Raw genomic sequence first — 19754 nt, 5'->3', positions numbered from 1 at the left:
AAATACAAGTACTGTAGTGAAATCTCTTCATCATGAAAGTTGAACTGATAAATGCAGAATTATGTACAAAAATGTTTTGTTTTTGTGTAGTTAATGTAAAACTTTAGAGCCTACAAGTCCACTCAGTCCTACTTCTTGTTCAGCCAATTGCTTAGACAAACAAGTTTGTTTACATTTGCAGGAGATAATGCTGCCTGCATCTTGTTTACAGTGTCACCTGAAAGTGACAACAGATGTTTGCATAGCATTCTTGTAGTCGGCATCACAAGATGTTTACGTGTCAGATGTGCTAAAGACTCATATGTCTCTTCATACTTCAACTACTCTTCCAGAGGACATGCATCCATGTCGATGATGGGTTCTGCTCGGTAACGATCCAAAGCAGAGCGGACTGACACATGTTCATTTTCATCATCTGAGTAAGATGCCACCAGCAGAAGGTTGATTTTTCTTTTTTGGTGGTTCAGTTCTGTAGTTCCTGCCTCGGAGTGTTGCTCTTTTAAGACTTCTGAAAGCATGCTCCACACCTCATCCCTCTCAGATTTTAGAAGGCACTTCAGATTCTTACATCTTGGTATTTCAGATTCTTATATCGAGTGCTGTAGCTATCTTTAGAAATCTCACATTGGTACCTTCTTTGAGTTTTGGCAAATCTGCAGTCAGTGTTCTTAAAATGAACAACATGTGCTGGGTTATAATCCAAGACTGCTATAACACAAAATATATGGCAGAATGCGGATAAAACAGAGCAGGAGACATACAATTCTCCCCCAGGAGTTCAGTCACAAATTAAATTAATGCACTATTTTTGTTTTAACAAGCATTGATCAGCATGGAAGCATGTCCTCTGGAATGGTGGCCAAAGCATGAAGGGGCATATGAATGTTTAGTATATCTGGCACACAAATACCTTGCAAAGCCGGTTATAAATTGACATAAAAATGCCTGTTCTCACTTTCAGGCTACATTGTAAATAAGAACCCGGCAGCATTATCTACCATAAATGTAAACAAACTCGTTTGTCTTAGCGATTGGTTGAACAAGAAGTAGGACTGAGTGGGCTTATAGGCTCTAAAGTTTCACATTGTTTTGTTTTTTGAGTGCAGTTATCTAAAAAATCTGCATTTGTAGATTGCACTTTCACGACAAAGATTGCACTTCAGTACTTATATGGGGTGAATGAAAAAATACTATTCATTTTTACAGTGCAAATATTTGTAATAAAAATAATATAAAGCAAGCACTGTAGACTTTGCATTATGTGTTGTAATTGAAATCAATATATTTGAAAATGTAGAAAAACATCCAAAATATTTATTAAATTTCAGTTGATATTCTATTGTTTACTAGCACGATTAAAAGTGTGATAAATGTTTTTAATCATGATCAAGATTTTTTATTTACTTGCGTGGGTTAACTCTGATTAATCGACAGCCCTAATAGTTTCCCTTTCCTCATCTATCTAGTGGCTTGCCTCTCCACATTTCTTTTCCAAGCCCACCTTTTTAAGCAATTGATCCCTTTTTTCCCTTCTCCTTATTAGTAATTTCCAGATCCTTTATTCTCCTAAAGCGTTGCCTTTGTATGGTTTCTGTTTTAAACAGTGAAACGACATTTTTTAATTTTTGTGAATTATGATGTCATAAACAGATAAGTAAGAATTAATAGAACAAAAGTGCTTCATATCTCTTTTCCCTGGAAAGGTTTAACAAGAAGAGTGAGCCTGGCTGTCACCTGACCAGAGGACCAATCAGAGGACAGGATACTTTCAAATCTTGAGGGAAGGAAGTTTTTGTGTGTGCTGTTAGTTCTTGGTGGTTGTTCGCTCTGGGGGCTCAGAGGGATCAGACGTGCAACCAGGTTTCTCTCCGATACAGGCTCTTATAAGTTCGGAATAGTGAGTACTAGGTAGATAAGGCGAGTTAGGCTTATGTTTGTTTTCTTTATTTGTAAATGTGTATTTGGCTGGGAGGAGTTCAAATGTGCATTTTGCTGAAAGGATTTTAATTTGTATTTGTATACTTAGGCTGGGAGGGTATTCCCAGTGTCTACAGCTGAAAGACCCTGTAACATATTCCATCTTAAATCTACAAAGATAATTTTTACTGTTTTCTTTCTTCTTTAATTAAAAAGCTTTTCTTGTTTAAGAACCTGATTGTTTTTTTATTCTGGTGAGACCCCAGGGGACTGGATCTGGATTCACTAGGGAATTAGTGGGGAGAAAGGAGGGAAGGGGGAGAGAGAGGCTAATTTCTCTGTGTTAGGATTACTTTCTCTCTCAGGAAGAGTCTCGGAGGAGGAGAGAGAAGGAGGGGGAAAGGTGGATTTTCCTCTCTGTTTTAAGATTCAAGGAGTTTGAATCACAGTGATCTTCCAGGGTAACCCAGGGAGGGGAAGCCTGGGAGAGGCAACGGTGGGGGAAAGGGTTTAATTTCCTTGTGTTAAGATCCAGAGGGTCTGGGTCTTGGGGTTCCCCGGGCAAGGTTTTGGGGGGACCAGAGTGTACCAGGCACTGTAATTCCTGGTTGGTGGCAGCGCTACAGGTTCTAAGCTGGTAATTAAGCTTAGAGGAATTCATGCTGGTACCCCATCTTTTGGACGCTAAGGTTCAGAGTGGGGAATTATACCATGACAGATGTAAATTTGCTGCACTATTTAAATGTTTTGTAACAATAATGAGCAGCAGTTGGTTTTAAATAGCTTTCCTCATTTTCTGGGAGGCAATATCTGAACAGCAACTGCGACCAGAGAACTTCCCAGGGTGCAGTGGGAAGACCGGCTGAAACATCTTTTCAGTGTTGATAATCAGACTAGGATTACAGTACGTTAATATTCGTCAGTTTTCAACATGCTACTTCTATGCTACTGAGAGAAATCTTAGTTTCTGTAGGTGTTCACAGCTGAAATGCAGCCTGACTCTTTCTAAACTCCCACTGATGATGATGATGATTAAAAAGAAACAAAAGGATGACTGTTGTGTTTTTGCTGTCTCTGTGCTCATCTGTTCATCTGCTCCACTCCTGAAGACCTGAAGTGCAACATCTGCTTTTTCTCCTAGTGAACAGGCACATTTATAGAAGTGAGAGCTCTCTACAGCAAGGAGAGTGACGGTGCTGCTGTTCGACATAGGCTAGCGGCCACTCTTATGAACCATTTGTTAGAAAAGGGAGTTGCATTTGTGTGTGTATGTGGGGGGAGGAGGGTGGTGTCTGGGCTGTGCAGAAGATATGGGAGGGTAATTGAGGCTGGGGGACCAGGGGCATGAGATAGAGGGGGTTTCTTGGAGGATAGAATTCTATTGCTTCTGTTCGCCAAGGCATTGCCATCTGAAGGACTCTTTCAGCGCTGTTGCTGCTGGTGTGCCTGAGAATGACAGCAGTGCCAGGGAAACCTTCCTTAAAGAATGAATTGAGGAGACACCTCTCAACACAGTCACAGTTACCCCCCATCATACATACCCTCCTTCAGTCTTGCACAGAGCCCTTCACATGGAAACCTCCTTTTAAATCCATCAGTACTTCCCAAAGAACTCGGAGAGAAATAGGATTATTAAGATGGCTACAACCTTTTTATCTCATCTCATGTGACTGTGTAGAGGATTTATGCAGGTGGAAATTATATGGGTATTATCTTCAGGATGTATCAATATCTTATTGTGCCACTTCTTACAACCTGTATTTCTTTAAGCATGTACATTATATAATTATTTTCGTGGACAGATGGTCTTGCAGGAAAATTACACAATCTCTCTCTCTAAAGGGACATGATCACCATGTAAGTAGTAGGGGTCAGGGCCGGCGTTTTCATTTAGGCGGCCCAGGCAATTGCCTAGGGCGCCAGGATTATTGGGGGGGCAGCATTTCCGGAGGGGGTGGCAGGCGGCTCCAGTGGACCTACCGCAGTCGTGCCTCCAGAGGGTCTGCTTGTCTGGTGGAGCTGCCTCAGTCATGGCTGCGGACGGTCGGCTGCGCGTGGCTCCGGTGGACCTCCTGCAGCTACGACTGCGGCAGCTCCACCAGAGCCACGGGACCAACGCGCAGGGCGGCGAAATTGCCGTCCGCCTAGGGCGCTAAAACCCCTAGCGCCGGTCCTGGTAAGGGTGGGTGGCTGGGTATGTGTGAGAGATGGGGAAGAGAGTGTGCTTTAGGAAACCTACAAAGGTTTGACTGCCTTCTTGTAAAACAAGATTTATAAAACTTGAGACCCAACAGAAATGTTCCACAAATCATTTTTTAAAACAAACTTTAAAAAAAAAAATCATGAAGTAAATAAATCTTCTCCTTGCAGTGTCTCTAATTGAAACACAAACATGGGGAGGGAGGATAGCTCAGTGATTTGAACATTGACCTGATAAACCCAGGGTTGTGAGTTCAATCCTTGAGGGGCCATTTAGGGAACTGAGGTGAAAATCTGTCTGGAGATTGGCCCTGCTTTGAGCAGGGGCTTGGACTAGCTGACCTCCTGAGGTCCTTTCCAACCCTGGTATTCTATGGGAATGTTGACAACTGGAAAGTGAAACAGACTTCATGTTCATGCTGGGAAATATGGGAAAAATAAGTAAGGAAATAGTGATAAATAAGCTCTTTAAAAATCAGTCTGAAGCTATTGAGTTGTTAGTAACATAAAATTTATGTTTCAGCATAAAAGCGAGGTTGACAATGCACCTTTAATTGCCCTATCACTTTTCTTTCATTGACTTTAAAAGAAAAAAACCCATAATTTCCTTCCCTAGTTCCTGGTGATACTAAATGACCAGAAGAAAGTAACTTTTTTGCAATGTGAAAGCAGCAGCAACACCTTAAAATGATACTTTTATAGAATATAATCTTTCTGCATGCTGTTGACATCACCTTCACCTGAGACATTTTGTGCGATGGTTTCTATGTGTTTCTTTCACTTCCTGAAAGTTCTTGTACTGTGTGTTCCTTACCCCTTTGATTTTTTTGAGACTAACATTTCTATTGGTCTTAAGTTTTTTTATAAACTCTGATTTTACAAGAGTCAACTTAAGCTGAATGTGTCACTTTAAAAGAAGGCTGTCAAACCTTTGTAGGATCCCTAAAGCATCTCTTCCTCCCCCCATCCACCTGCATGATGATCGCGTCTCTTTAGAGAGAGAGTGTGTAATTTTCCTGCAAGACCATCTGTCCAGGAAAATGATTATAAAATGTACATGGTTAATGATGAAATAATATAAGTTGTAAGAGGTGGCGCAATAGGATATTGATACATTATGGCAAATATGGTTGCAGATACCAGTTGGGAAAACCCTCATTTATAGTATTTCTGGAGATTAGGTTGCATTGTGTAGTGTAGTAGAATAGGCCTATTCTGTGAAACTTTTAAAAACTTTCTCCCATAATGGGGGAGTGGAGGAGGAGAGTTCCACAAAAAAACTTTTAGATGTATCAAATATAAATAGTAGCAGTAAGCACAGAAATATATTTGAAGTAATTGGTTATATTTTCTATTATTGTGTAACCCATGCTAGTCTCCTCTGTCATCATGTCCCCCTCTAGTGAATAGGTCACACAGAATTTTCAGTCCACTACTGCTAGCAGACCTAGTCATTCAGTTCAAGAAGTGGAGACCAACCTAGTCTGACCTCTTGTCTAATCTACTTGAGAAAGGCCTAACAAGAAATAATGGCTGGAAGGTGAAGCCTGGCAGATTCTCATTAAGCACAGTTTTTAACAGTGATGGTTATTTAACCATTGGAACAAATGACAAAAGGAAGTGGTAGATTCTCTATCTGGTGATGTCTTCAGATCAAGATTGGAAGCTGTATGCTTTAGCCAAATACACATTATTGGGATAAATACAGGGGAATCTTGGTGAAATTTAATGGTCTTTGATATACAGGAAGTCAGACTAGATGGTCTAATTGTCCTTTCTGGCCTTCTGCATGCAAAAAGAATGAATATGAATAGCTCTGAGGTGTAATCATAGAATATCAGGGTGGGAAGGGACCTTAGGAGATCATCTATTCCAACCCCTTGCTCAAAGCAGGACCAATCCCCAGATTTTTACCCCCATTCCCCAAATGGCCCCCTCAAGGATTGAACTCACAACCTTGGGTTTAAGCAGGCCAATGCTCAAACCACTGAGCTATATCCCTCTCCCCTGAATTGCCATATTCATTTCAGTGGGTACTAACTCAGATGCTAAAAATACTTCAAATACCAGTATTAAGTATTACACTACTCATCAAAACAGGTAAGAAAAGAGAAATATCACATTGTGAAGTTTTTCCCAGGCTACTGACCCCTGATTTTGGGTGAGGCCTTTAACAACATGGGCAGAATGTAAAAGTAAGTATAGTTGGTTTCATTTTCCTTAAGTGGGGGAGTTCAGATTTCCAAGGTTGGAGGAACACTGCTGTAAAAGATGTATATGTTCTGTATTTTATTTAGAGGTCTGTGTGTCTCTTGTTTTTCAGATTTTCTAAAATTGCAAAAGCAGCAGAGTCCTGTGGCACCTTATAGACTACAGATGTATTGGAGCATGAGCTTTCGTGGGGGAATACCACGAAATTCACCCACGAAAGCTCATGCTCCAATACATCTGTTAGTCTATAAGGTGCCACCGGACTCTTTGCTGCTTTTACAGATCCAGATTAACACGGCTACCCCTCTGATACTAAAATTGCAAAGAAATCTGCTTCATGTGCACAGTCTTTTCCATGAGTACAAAATTACTTTTCAGCTATTCCTAGGAATCTAAAATAGTAACACAGCGTGCCACCTGTAAATATCAACTGTCATTTGTGAAAGGGTCAAGAAAAGTTCTGTCTAAACTGGTAGGAAAAAGGTGCCCAAAAAAAATCACCTATGTATCTAGTAGAGTCTGTTGCTCAAGTGCTCATTTTTGTTTAATAACATAGTTTATGTTGCATTAACATAGGAAGCAAAATGACCCCAGTTGGGAGTTCAGCTCATCCCTAGTCTGACCTTCCCAAAACTACACACAGGAAGCCTCTCCCTTTAGATTTCCCCTCAGTACCTGTGCAAGGGAAGGGAAAAGTTGAACGGAAGATAACTAGTTGTTCACTAGGATCCATGTATTATCCCTGATTTTTTTCATTTAGGAGCAGTCATATTAAGGAAACTAAGATTAAAACAACCCTGATGTTTGTAGTTTTCTTTGAGAATGTATATTTAAACCCCTTCAACCACACACACTGCTGCTGATCTTTGCTTTCTTGATCACTACACAGGTTTTTCAAGAGTAGCAATAGACTGAAATGTGTAAGAAACTAGCCAGTTATTGCTTAGAACTATATGGGCAGACATCAGTGAAAAAGACCGGATTCTTGTCAATTTGACACTACAGCAAGGGCACCGGATAAGCTCAGATGACAACGTTTCCTATTCACCATAGATGAGTGGATAATTTTTCAGGACATGGCCATGCCAATATGGTAGGATGTCATGTCTTACAATATAAGGATGGCAAGGCCTGGTCAGTATTTGGATGAGAGCCAACTCAAGGCAAACCCAGGTTGTTTCCGGAAGTGATATTGAGGAGAATCCATACAGACAGCATGGTCATGGGTATTCTGCGCTCTTTGGAGGTAGCTTGTTTAAAATATCTCTTGAACTTTTTTTTGCAAGAGTAAGTGTTATCACAAGTTCCCTGGATAAATTCTGGCTTGAATAATTACCTGTTGTCTACATGAATCCCCCTGTAGTTTCAGTTGCATAAATATCACTCTAAGATCACCTTTTGTGAAGTGTTTTGAGATCTACTGACAAAAAGTTCTGTGCAAGAACTGGGTGATGAGGATTTGTTGTATAGTGTGAAATAGCTGTGACGTTGTACTTCAGTGGCGTAGAACAACTGATTCCCGTATGGATGATTTGCATACTGTGTTGGGGTGAATGGATATGAAAAAGCCGTGCAAATGGAAGATATTAACAGTGGTGATTCTTCCTTAATCTGTCCTTGTTTTGTACAGCTTCCCAACTTCTGTTTATATTTTTGTGCGTGGTAATCTTAAACTGAGGAGTTGGAATTCGCTGCCATAAGGAATAATGGGAAAAATGTATTTCATCTGCTCATATTGGCTAACCCCCAGGTGTGAGGAATTTAGCATTAGCTTCTGGAACTACTGATAAGTGTGGGGAATGAAGCATGTGCTGTGTGACTTTCAGCTAACCAAATAGGAAGAAGTCTCTAGTGCTTTTCTGATAATGTATTCCTATCTGCCAATTAGAGTCTTGAATGGTATTTTATAGCAACTCTGGGACTGATTATTTGAATGTCCTCAACTTCAGCCAGAGCAGGATTAAGCCATTTTTACAATGGGGGTTGGGGAATGAATTCCTGTATGCAGGAAGTATAGTTGCCAGAGTGTGATAGAAGCAGATACATGCAGAATATGAATGAATCTCTGCCTTAGACACTTTGAAGTCAGATGAAAGGGGACATGCTTATTACAATGACAGAATGATTTGTGAGAATGTGTTTTATAAAAGTAAAAACAACTTTCTTCTTCCTCCAATTTAAATCCTAGTAGCTCTAAGGGTTTATCTTTGTGCCAGTTCTATCTCTCTAGCAAATCTTTTTTCTTTCTTGATTCAAAATCCATTCTGAACCACCCACGACTTCACTCTCCTACAAACACTATCTGGTGTTTTGTTTGCACAGTCATTTATTCATTAATTGCTTCCTTGTCCAGGGCTGTAAACAGTGAAATTGTATTAGTGAGTAAGAGCTCCTACACCAAGTGATGAAATCTGTATTTCTTCTGCCTTTTGCTTTTTTGTTGGCCTCTTAATGCAAAAGCCAAAAATCCATCACGACTATCAGTGCAAAACAGTTTTGTGAGAGTGAGGATACTAATATGTAACATTTTCTTCCATTAAAAATTCCTTAATTTCTGCCCTAGTCTTCTTTGAACTTAAGTTAATTGTGATTTCTGTGTAGGAAGCTACTGAGATCATCAATTACAACTGGAGAGGAAACAGCAAAATGAATTCTTTTGGCACTGTGGTTTATTTTAGGCAGTCAAGTGTAGGCTCTGTGGCTTAACCCTTGTACACGTAGGCTACTCTATGATTTCATGTTTTTGGCTGTGTCCCTCACTTTGCCCAAGATTCTACCTCATCCACAAGTGACTTGCTTTTTTGTTTGGGAGTGAGCAGGATGTAAGAGTCACCTTAAGATTGCTGTCTGTGGTGTTTGGCATGTTGCTTGTATAGGGCTGGGTCTTGGTCCATTTGAAGTTAGTGGCAAAACTCACATTGATTTAAATGGTGCTAAATTAAGCCCACAGTGATGTCTTTTGATTCATCTCTTTTCCCACTTTCTTGCTAGTTGAAGCCCAAAATTTTAGTGAAAGTACTTAGCTTTTATATAGAACTTTTCATTAGTAGGTGTCAAAGTACTTTACAAAAGAGGATCAGTGTCATCCCCATTTTACAAATTAAAAAAACTGAGGCACAGATAGGTGAAGTGACTAGCCCAAGGTCTCCCAGCAGCAACAGAACTCAGGTCTCCTGAGTCCCAGTCCAGTGCTCTAGCTACTAGGCAACACTGCCTCAATGAGGCCTGAGCTACACTAGCAGGGGGATTTGAACTAAGATACGCAACTTCAGGAAAGTATCTTAGTTCAACTTACCTGGCCGTCCTCACGGAGGTGAGTCGACTGCCACAGCTCCCCCGTCGACTCCGCTTGCTTCTCCTGCCGAGGTGGAGTACAGGTGTTGATTAGCGGATCGATTTATCATGTCCAGATGAGACTCGATAAATCGATCCCTGATGCATCGAAAACAACACACTGATCGGGTGGGTAGTATAGACATACCCTAAGTCCCAACTGCCCAAATAAATGGAATCATGCTTTGCTTGAGCATGGGTCTCATTTTTAGTAAGTCACTAGTCATCTGTCTGCTGCTGCTTCTTCAACCCTATGAAACTTACCCCTGAAAGAGATTGTGGATGATGCTTGGGGGTGGTGGTGACAGGTACAACAATATCCTGGACAAATGGTGTTGAACTACATTAAACCTTATCGTGTTAAGTTTAAGTATTTTACGAGTTTGTTGTATTCAAATGCAAATGTTAATATACTGTTGAGGGAGGACGTGTAATTCCATGAGGGAGGGAGATCTCAGCCCTCTAGAAACTAAGAGCAATCCGAGGTGGTTAGGCAAGTTCATGCAGGTTGTAACTCCTCTAGAGAACTAGCACCACCTGAAGAGAGGCTTGCATCTACTGGTTGATAGTGGATTCTCCAGGCACCAACAAACAAAGGAAGGATTTTTGGTTAATAGCCATAGATAAAACGGACTCGGGGCCGTTTTTCTGACCCAGCCGACAGACAGGACCTCTAGTCCTGGGAGGCCCCTATGTTTGGAGAATGACTGGAAGATCTTTGGCCCGCTGAGTCCTCATAAGACTTGAGTGCTGGTTCTGAGCTGAAGCTGTGATGAAAGTAACACTAGTAAAAAACCTTGTGTGGGGTGTAAAGGACTAATCACCATGCAGAGCCCTTGTTAGAGTGAGAGTAGGTCTCTGGTAAACTTATTAGCATGTGTGTAGATTCTTTTGTTGTTTTTTAAAAACATTTTCTTTTTAATGCTTTTATGTTAAGAATAAACGTGCTTGCTTAGAAAGGGTTGTGTGGTAACTTAACTCTGGCAATGCTATTGTTTACCATCTCGGAGAAGAGGAGTGAAGCAGCCTTCCTAGGCAGTCTATCTTTTGGGAAATTCACAGCATAGGCAGGGAACTTTTCAGCCTGGAAATATGTTGCTCTTAAGAGAGAGAGATTTGGGTCTTCTTCGTCCAAGAGAAATGACGGCTCAGGAGCCTAGAGTGAGTGTCCTTGCTGGACCATAGAGGGGGAATACAGCTGCAGTTGCCTTGAACTGTAACGGTAGTAATGAATCATCTTACTCTGATAATATTTTAACATATAGCTCCCTAAAGGCAGGATTTCAAATAGACTCAATGCTAGATTGGTCAATTCTTCCTCCTGAATATTTCTGTGCTGTTTGTGGTTCTGCTGAGCCTATCTGCAATTTGGTTATGATTACTATTTGTTTTTAAATAAGTGAATTGAAAACTTGCCTTTGGGAACCCACCAGCGAGGGTGGGGGAGAGGAAATGGAACCTCTCTTATGAAAACTAAAAATTGGTTGTTTTTTACTGGAAATAATCCCAAGGTCAAGGGACTTAGGACAAATTTAAAAAATGGGAAGAGGGAATGCAGCAACAAACATGACAAGACCTGTAATAATTGATGGACTCATAAGTTCCTATAGGGTCCAGCCTTCAACCAATGTAGAATGAAATAGTGGAGGTGACATGTGGAAAGTGAGCAGAGAGGAATGTCTGGGGAAGAGGCTAAACTTCTTTGATGTTTTGAATACCTGATTTGGGGAAGGGGAATCATCCTGAGAAAAGTGTCTGGAAAAATTGGTGCATTACTTGGAATACCAAGTAATGCCAAAGGAAGTTCCAGCTGTCATTCACATTTGCTCCCTCTCCCCCTTCCTCAGTTTACCTTTTATTTTCAGTGTCTTAATGCTTTAGGTCAGGTGACTTGGGCTGTGTCTACACTACCCCTTATATTGGCAAAATGTTTGTCACTCCAGGATGTGAAAAAATACACCCATGAATGATGTAAGTTTTGACGGCATAAGCGGTAGTGTGCACAGTGCTATGTCTAGTCATACAATGCCTCTGTCTGGCCTTTTGCCTCACCATCTGCCTACAGAAATTGTAGAATGGAGAGCAGAGCAAATGTGGCAGCAGCTGACCTGACACCATTCATTTTTCATAGGGGATGAAGAGGTGAAATGGCTGTTTTTTCTTTTTCTTTTTTCCTCTTGCACTCTTTACTACTAGCAATTGCATCCGGGTGCCCACACACAGTGTACTATAGAAGACTATATGGAGGGGGCAGAGAACTGCTACAAGTTATTCACATAATTATTGGCAGAAGCACAAATGTTGCCATCAATTATGTGTACAACAACTCAATGCTTTAAGTGAAGGAACTGTGTGTTCTAATTTTACACTTCCACACTTTGCAAAATCATCTCTGAGCAGGCACTAAACCATGGAACATCTCGGACCAAAAGGGAAATATTTGGGAAGGTTGTGATCATATGAAGGAACGGATTAGAATGGATACTTTCGCAGTCATAACAATAGCTGTTATAACTACTGTGGATAGTACTGAGGCCCTGATTCTGCAAAGAGAGCCCCACCGAAGTCAATTGGGCTCCAGAAAGGCTTGGAGAATCAGATCTTTGTCAGATTTAAATCTAGTTTTGTGCAAAGCAAAAAAATGAATTGTAAAGTACATTACACCTCTTTGTAGAGTAAATCCAGCTGAAGAATTAATTGGATCTACTGAACAGTGACGTTAGACTATGTACTGTAATTGTGAAGCTAAATCTTCTCTTTATGTCCTTTCTACTCTCCACTAAGTCATCTTTTTGGGCAACCACCTTCCAGTACTTCTGGGCTAGAAACATCAGCCCTTTGAGCTGAATCAAGCAGTGGCAGAAATGGTGAATCTGTGCCTAATAGTATGTCTAATCAAACCGAAGTTTTGAACACAAGCACATGGGAGTTGCTTAATTAGTCACTGGTGAGTTATGTTTGAGTGTGGCCTCTTGTTTTTATGAAGGCTGAAACCTTAAACAAGGATTAAATGCCAAGGGTTGAAGGGTTGTGGACTCCCTGCTTTTGCCAGAAAAGTGACTGATTAGTTTAAAAGGGAAGGAGTTGTCCAGGCTACCAGTTAATCCTAGGAAATCCTGACTGTTTTTTGTGTGTGGTTCTCCCCCCCACCTTTTTAAAATAAATCAGTCCCCTGGGAAGCCAAACTTGAAAGAAAAGATAGAGCTACAGTGGTTGGTACATTGCACTAAACAGCAAGAATTTGCCTTTTTAATATTAGAGGGCTTTAGTCTGAGAATACAAGCTGTGGGGCTCCGATAACAGAACCACTAACTGGCTGCTGTCAAGTTGAGGATGATTAAAAGTGCCAGGTCTCTTCTCTCTCTCTCTCTCTGAATGTAAAAGTAAACTCTCCAAAGCTTTTTATGTAACTGCCAGGAAAATGTTTTTCACTGATATTATTTATTTTTTTTAGGGGACTCGTGTGTCTGTTTGTCTGTCTGTCTATACACATAAATTTAATCTCCAGTCTCCTTTTGAAGATGCTTTGTAAGAAAAAAACAGCATGAAAGTGACCCTCCAGGTGTGGCATCTGTTATCAGTTTAATGTCTAATATCTCCTCCTCTGAGGCAAAGACCTTGCACTTGTTTCTAGATGGACTATATCAGGTTTCTCCCATCTGTGACATATGTGGTAAAACTGCAGCAATCTGTTCCTTTCTGAAGCTGATGACGTTGCAGTTCCATGCAAGCGAATGTGTGGAGTGCTGCCCATGCAGTTTGCTACTCTTCTCTGTTTAAAGTGCTGTCTTGCCAGCTAACCATTTGCTGTCACGATTTGTGTTCACAAAGGGATTTTTACCGGAGAGGTTGTTTGGTTGACAACTTGCAAAAGTCAATCAGTGTGTTTTTAATATTCAATATGTCTTTAAATACCAGTAGCCATTCTAGAGCCCTATCCCTACAACCTAATCAGGGTGGGCAGAGCTTTCTGTTGGTTGTTCCATTGAAGTCAGTGCCGTTCCACCCCATTTCCTGAGTGGTCCTGTGCAGATCAAATTGCAAGATTGGGGTCTTAACTATACAGAAAGCTTAGAATACTAGATTTCACATTGGTGTAAAGCATTCATTGTATTCCTGGCAAGTCACAAGATACCTGCCCTTAAAAATCACACAATTCTCATGACCATCATGAGTACTTTTTCCACATCAACTCTGACCTACCAGCTGCTATATTTGGAATCGCTTGAGGTAGAAACAATTGCTTTATACAATCTGAGAGCTCAGAACTCCAGTGGTCAAATGATGTAACATACTCTCAATCTAAGAGCTAATGGGGGAAAGAAAAGGTCCTACAATTGTCACAACTGAAGTGAGTGGATGGGGGGGGGGGTGAGGAACAAGATAGTAATCAGAGCAATGTGTCTTTGGTTTTTTTTAAGGGCTGATATCTTGTGATCTCTGGGCTGAATATGCTTTTTAAATAGAGCAGTACAAATGCTTTTAGGACCAGTAAATCCCAGGAATGTAGGGCTGGAAGGGACCTCGAGAGGTCATCTAGTTGAGCTCCCTGTGCTGGGGCAGGACCTAGTATAACTAGGCCATCCCTGACCGATGTTTGTTTGTCCAACTTGTTCTTACAAACCTCCAATGACAGGAATTCTGCCACCTCCCTTGCAAGCCTGTTCCAGTCTCAACTATCTTTATAGTTCGACATTTTCCCCCTAATATCTAATCTAAATCTCCCTTGCTGCAGATTAAGCCAATTACTTCTTGTCCTATCCTAAGTGGATGTGGAGAATAATTGATCAATGTCCTCTTTGTAACAGCCATTAATCTATTTGAAGGCTGCTAACAGGTTAGATCCCTCCCCACAGCAGTCTCAAAACTAAACATACCTAGTTTTTAACCTTTTATAGGTCAGTTTTTCAAAATCTTTTATCCTTTTTGTTGCTCTCCTCTGGACTCCATTTAATAAGGTTATGGACAGATGGAAGTGTGGCACCCTGAATTTGATACAATACTCCAGTTGAGTCTTCACCTGTGCTGCATAGAGCAGTATTGTTACCTCCCATATCTTACATAGGTCACCCTTGTTAAAACATCCTAGAATGTTAGTTTTTTTTCCATAACTGCATCACACTGTTGGCTCCTATTCAATTTGTGATCCATTATAACTCCCAGATCTTTTTCTGCAGTACTACCACCTAGCCAGTTATTCCCCATTTTGTAGATGTATGTTCAATTTATCTTTCCTAAACAGAGTACTTTGCACTGGTCTTTTTATTGAATTTCATCTTGTTGATTTCAGACCAATTCTTCAGCTTGCAAGGACATTTTGAATGCTAATCCTGTCCTGTAAAGTGTGAGTAACCTCTCCCAGGTTGATATTCTCTGCAAATGTTATAAGCATACTCTGCATTCCATTGTTCAAGATGAACCTCTGCAGGACCCCACTAGATACAGTTTGAGAGTGAACCATTGATAGCCAGCATATACTATTTGGAAGAGTAGTTTGTGCATTGAGCATGTTTTCCTTTGCTGGCCTTTCACAGAGCTTATGAAAGCCTGTTGCTTATTTACAAGTAAAATAGGTCTCCTGTAGTTCAAGTGGGAAGACAGTTGTGCCTTGGTTTTGAAGGTCACAAATTCAGGACCCACTGATGACCTTGATATCTGCATCCACTATTTGTTACACAAGTTGTGAGCCTTAACTAGTGAATGCAAAGAAGTAGTGGCAATACGAAATGTTCTTGTTAAGAAATCAGAAAGCCTCTTTGTTTACATAATGGCTATAAACCTTTGAAAACAAAATACAGCAGGGACCAGGTAACTTTGTTTGAATGTACAATAATAACTTTCACTTGATCATGTGCAATACTCATGTATTGCAAATCACCTTGATTATGAATGCCGCTACTTGGATACAATAAACTCAGTGCTCATGAGTCACTAATATCACTGCACCTTATTAACACACACATTATATTATTACAAGAATTCTGATAAACCCATGAAAATAATTTTGTTTAGTGTACAGTACATTGAGAATGACATGCAACTGAAGACTTACTTGTGTACTATTTTTTGCCTCATATCCTACTATTATTTTTTTCTTCACTCACTTTTCTTAGGTACCTTTTGGATTCCAAGTTTCATCTTTCACTGTTTTCAGATGCAAAATCCACCTCAATCATTTGCTTAATACTTTGCACTTGTATTGTAGCTGTCATCCAAAACACTTTAAAAGTATTAATACCTACTTCTTACATAGTGTTTTTCTTCAGTAGATCTCAGTGCTTTACAAAGGAGGTAAGTATTAATTGAGCATCAGCACCACTTGTGGGGAAGGTTGGTTTTACACCTATTATAGAGCCAAGTAATGAGAGGTACAAACATCCTTAACCAACTTATGTTGGTTAACATCAGTTAACCTATGTGATGAATCAATAGCAGAGGTAGAAGTAGAATCAGCACTTCTGAATTCCAAATTCCTTGCCCTAATCAGTAGATCCATTTGGTAAAATTCCTCTTTATTAGATAGGTGTAAATCCAAGGCGAATCAAAGTAAATAGAAGTACTTTAGATTTATAGTGGTGTATTTGAGATCAGATTTTGGATCATTCCATGTGAGCATTTGAACTTACAAAGCAAACTGCTTTGAATGGCATGTATTTTCCAAAAATTGGCACAGGGTAAGAATACTCTTAGACTACCCTCCTTAAAAGGTCTTTAGCCCCTTTCACTTCACCCGAAATGCTGCTAGACTGTATGGCAGATGCTCTTCAACTTGAGAGAAAAAAGGTTATAGGTATCACAAGCTGTTAAAAATCTATTAGTGGTTAATGGTCAGTGATGGCTGAATAATTTTCAAACAAAAGAAAATATTGGTTTAGCAGTGAATTGAACAAAGATTTCTCTTGTTTCTCTAAGTTTTGTCTAAAACTGTAGAATCATTGGCTGTGCAAGGGGATCTCTAGCAGGTCTCCTCATGGCAGGATTTGACCCATCTTTTTCTGTTATAGGAATAGATACCTTGCTTTAATCATTTTAATTCATAATTATATCTTTAACTTTGCCCACCATTATTTAAGGGACCTTGTCAGCCTAATCTTCCCTCAAAATAAGTCTCTTGAGCCATTTCTCTTCATTTTTGAAGCTATGTGTTTGGGTATTTTGAAACCCAAAGTCCATCTACTCCAACTTTAAAGCCAGAAGGGAAGGATGGTGTTTTCACACTGAAATAGCAGCTTGCGGTGTTTCCAAGTTCAGAATGGAGATTTTGGGATTGGTGCTGAACAGACACAGGGCATGCAGAGTGGCTGCTTGTATGTGTGCGCCCCACTCTGCAAGCTCGGAACTGAAGTCATGAGTGAGAGCCACTCTTTTAGTAGTGTTTTGACAGTTTGATTGTGGGGGTTTTGTTTGTTTTTTCTTCTTCTTCTTTCTTCTTCTATAGTTTGGAGGTTTAAGGGAAGGCATCATGTATCAGAAATCAGTGTCTTCCCTCACGTGACCCAAGTAAATTTCTTTTTATATGGTGGAGAGTGGATTGGAATCTGAGACGTGTACCAATCAGAGAACAAATTCAGAATTATTTTACTGTGTCAGGCAGGTTTTCGTAACGTATACAAAATCATGACGCTCCTATGTAGTGAAGTGAATGGAGAAGGGGAAAGTGGGCAAGTGGTATATAAGGGTGCCCTTTCCCCACCCAAAAGAAAATTGTTTTCTATCTAAATTCTCACCATTAAAATGTTCACTATTGGGGACAGATTCTTTCCTATTCAGTGTCCTCTGCACAGGGTAAGTATATGCAGGTTTGATTTTTGCTTGCTAGTGCTTCTCTTAATTATTTTATATATATATGTGTGTGCGGGGAGGAACTGCTATGAAATATCTCTTTTTAAAAAAGATAGTGTCAACATACATATGGTGTTACCCTACTCTGATATAGAAAGAAATTAGCCAGTTCAGGGCAATGTCAGTGTTTTATAATTGAATTCACACAAAGTATTTTTATATATTTTTAATTCATAACATTGTGTCTATCCACTGCTCTGGCCTCATGCACAGTGTTGATCAAAATACAATCAGTGAATGGAATAAAATTACTTAATAACAAAAACAAATACACAACCCCCCCCCCCACAGATATAGGTGGAAAGCACCCTTCATGCTCTTTCCTTTGAAGAACATGACTCCATGAATTGGCTTCCACCTTTGTTTGAGACGTTGCTGTGGTGATGAATAGGCTTCTTAGAGAGAGAGTGTGTGTGTGTGTGTGTCCTATTTCTCTTATATAAAACGGTAGTTCTGATCACATAGCTTTTAATCAGTGGCAGTTCTCACTCTGGCAATGGTTAAGTCTCTCGATTTAAGCAGTTAAAAAACAGAATTAGTGATTTAGTGGAATTAGTTATTGACATGATCTTAATCTGCTGTTTATTTGCTTTTGACACCAGCTAGCGGGAACTGGGCACTCACAAAGCTTTAGATTTTTCCATTGCGTAGAACATGAGTTACAGAATAGCAGATGGTATTCTTTGTAGCTTGTTTGCACCGTGGATACTAATTTTGCATCATTACTTGAACTTTGTGAAGGAAAATAGATAGTGAAAGGAAGCAACAAAGGTGTCCTTCAAGGGAAAGGCAAACATCATCCTTATTTTTATTTATTTATTTATTTATTTATTTTAAATGAAGCTTGCTTAACATTTCAAAGTATAAATTTGTTATGTTGGGAGGGAAAAATTCAGGAAACGGATCTGTTTACTTTTAAATTCCACCTGTGAACAAATATTACAAATCAGTGTTTTTGTAATACACAAAAAATACACACACATATATTCTAAACTTAAAATATGGAAATCTGCTGTAGAAGTTGCATTATCAATGCAGGTACACCAGAGGCAGAAATGTACATTGCATGGATCTTACACATTTCAAAGTATTCTCAGAATGCTACAGAGTTATGTTAACAGTGCTAGTTTTTTACTGATACAAATATGGTTCTAAGGTACAAATTGCTTGACGACCAAGTAAAAATATAAATTCTGAATAGTGACTCTCCTCTTAGAAAATTGCTTGTGATGTTTTTAAACGTTTGAACATTGCTACTGGGTAAGATATTTTCAGATGTAATGCTTAGAAGTTTTTTGTTTGTTTTTTTTGTTTTTAATATTTTTCATAGGGCAAGAAAAGAGAAATAGTGCTGCTCCTATATAAACAACGCGACCATGAATCTCCATCACGCCACTCGGAAGACCTAGACTTTTCCCACAAGAAAACCCTTGAATATTAAACCATCATATTTAAAGAGACCGTACCCCAATAGCCAAGGTCAAATATTAAAAGGCATTGGATAGTCCACAGTGGCAGCCACCTGGAACTTTTCTTCATGAGTTCCCACTGTTCCTACCATCAGTAGAGTTGCACCAGTGATGCCAGAAGGAAGTATTTCAGGGAAAAAAACAGTGCCTATAATGCGTGGAATGATGGTTGAGTGGTTAGGTATTACTCTAGGACTTGGCAGGACCTGGGTTCAAGTCCTTTCTCTACTGCAGAATTTCAAGCAAGTCACTTAACATCTCTGTGCCTCAGGCTCTCTTCTGAAACCTGAGGCTAATAGTACTCCTCTACCATGCAGGGGTGTCGGGAGGATAAATATTTTACAGATTGTGAGTCACTCAGATACTAGGATCATGGGGACCATATCAGTATCAGGAAGGAACAATCAGTTTCACACATACAGAATGGGAAGAGACTGTCTAGGAAGGAGTATGGCAGAAAGAGATCTAGGGGTCATAGTAGACCACAAGCTTAATATGAGTCAACAGTGTGATACTTTTGCAAAAAAAGCAAACGTGATTCTGGGATGCATTAACAGGTGTGTTGTAAACAAGACACGAGAAGTCATTCTTCCGCTTTACTCTGCACTGGTTAGGCCTCAACTGGAGTATTGTGTCCAGTTCTGGGCACCGCATTTCAAGAAAGATGTGGAGAAATTGGAGAGGGTCCAGAGAAGAGCAACAAGAATGATTAAAGGTCTTGAGAACATGACCTATGAAGGAAGGCTGAAGGAATTGGGTTTGTTTAGTTTGGAAAAGAGAAGA

General features: G+C 39.9%; 1 protein-coding gene across 9 annotated transcripts in view; it reads left to right on the top strand.

The window, feature by feature from the left end:
* EPS8 (epidermal growth factor receptor pathway substrate 8) overlaps nt 1-19754 on the top strand; it is a 225423-nt gene that overhangs the window by 36090 nt on the left and 169579 nt on the right. The window contains exon 1 of one of the 9 annotated variants that reach the window (XM_050968395.1): nt 14984-15004. The exons of the other annotated variants lie outside the window; for them this stretch is intronic. The gene's annotated coding sequence lies outside the window, so the exon portion shown is untranslated. Of the gene's footprint in view, nt 1-14983; nt 15005-19754 lie in introns of those variants that run through there. 9 annotated transcript variants of the gene reach the window in all.

Source organism: Gopherus flavomarginatus, chromosome 1, assembly GCF_025201925.1.
Source record: "Gopherus flavomarginatus isolate rGopFla2 chromosome 1, rGopFla2.mat.asm, whole genome shotgun sequence".
Lineage (NCBI taxonomy): Eukaryota > Metazoa > Chordata > Testudines > Testudinidae > Gopherus > Gopherus flavomarginatus.
Note: the sequence above shows the minus strand (reverse complement) of the source record. Positions and strands in the feature narration are given on the sequence as shown.